This window comes from Lipotes vexillifer, unplaced genomic scaffold, assembly GCF_000442215.2.
Source record: "Lipotes vexillifer unplaced genomic scaffold, Lipotes_vexillifer_v1.1 scaffold705, whole genome shotgun sequence".
Classification (NCBI taxonomy): Eukaryota; Metazoa; Chordata; class Mammalia; order Artiodactyla; family Lipotidae; genus Lipotes; species Lipotes vexillifer.
Genome location: NW_006793209.1, coordinates 562,320 through 564,172, shown reverse-complemented (window position 1 = coordinate 564,172; position 1,853 = coordinate 562,320).

Here is a 1,853-nt window from a genome sequence, read left to right as displayed (position 1 = left end):
AGTGTTTTTAAAGGTCTTTTCCTCCCTGCTATCCCCACTGATATTAGATGCAGTTCTGAGGAAGCTTCTGCATTTAGCTCCTGGTAACTGTTTCTAGTACCAGGTCCTCACGTTTTGCAATGTGAAATAGATTCTTTTTACATTGGAAGATGACTTCCTCAGGCAGCAGTCCGTTTCTTCAAGTTATTGAACCTTGATGAACCTCTATTTCATGAGGAAGCTTCTCCTTGCTGTGCTGATTTTCACCATCCTCTCACTTCTGACCTTTGGTGTTTTGGCATCTTGCATGCTAACGTTCCATTCTTTATTATCAATAATAAACATTTAACAAGCACCTGGTAGGTACGGAGTGAATCATGACAAGTATATGTTATGTACTCACCATCTGCCAGAGCAGATATTATTTATTGATTATCCCTTGTCTTCTTGAGCACAGATGCAGCTTCAGAATCCTTCTCAACACAGGGGGTCCAGGCAGCCATAGCAAGCCATCAGACTGGATGCATGCAGTGAAATTTAGTTGCCATAACTATGCCAGGCTATAAAAAGCAATAACGTGTGTAATCTGGAAAAATAACAAGATAACTTTTAAATTAAGGATGACTTCCCGTAAGTTTTTGTTAAGGGTTTGCCTGTCTACTTCTCATCAACAAAATAGTTTTATAGACAAAATAATATGGTTATTATTTCTCTATGTATATATTTTATACATAAATAGTATACACATATATACTTCACCATGTATATGGTAACATATATTGCATTTATATATGTACATGTATATGTATACAGATTTTTATATACATATATACATGTGAATATATAATATATTAATATTATTATATATTACATAATATATTATACTATATATTATATACACATTACCCTGAGTCTCAAGTGAAAAATGGATTGCCATTCCACTACAAGTTCAAGGAAGTGGAAGAATGCAAAATTATCTTTTGTGGATAAGGAGCTTAGATACTCTGTTTTCAAAGCCCTTAAATACCTCTCTGAAAAGAGTTTGCCCAGAGTTTCACAGCAAGATTCAAACTAATGTTCACTGATAGATTTACACACATGAGCTGTAGAATGGAAATACACTTTGATTCTGAGTCTGTAACACAAACCATGGCTCAGATGGCTCCCTGAAAACTCACAGCCCTGGCCCATTTTGACATTCTGAGAGAAACTAAATTTTGAGTTGGCCACTTGTGTTCCCATCTGGTGTTCCATGGAACGTTTCCTACACCTGTCACCATCATCTTCACATTTTGTGTAGTTGTCCTGTGAAATTGTTGCTCTGCCCAGCCCCCTGGCTACCAATTTCGATGACAGGCTCTAAAATAGTCCCTTACTTGGCTTCAGGCATTAACTTAGAGGCCAGGATGTTGCCTTGGTCCGTATGAGCACAGACTGCCAGTTGAGAGGAAATTTTATAACCTGTGTTTTGGCCTGAACAGAGAGACCTCTGGTCCAAGTTCAATTTCCAGAAAGAAAGGGGACTATTTACCTTGGGCATAAAATATTCCAGGTGCAGAAAGACAGTTTTTCCTATTCGAGCTGGCACGGCTTTGTTTATCTGGAGAGATTTTACTCTGTGGCAGCTTGGCAACTTGAAAATTTTGATTCTCCATTATCATGCGTCTTGTAATGAGAAATTTGCTGGTGACATATGTTTATTAATCTTAGTTAAAAGACACCTGCCTAGGGCTTCCCTGGTGGCGCAGTGGTTGAGAGTCCGCCTGCCGATGCAGGGGACACGGGTTCGTGCCCCGGTCCGGGAGGATCCCACATGCCGCGGAGCGGCTGGGCCCGTGAGCCATGGCCGCTGAGCCTGCGCGTCCGGAGCCTGT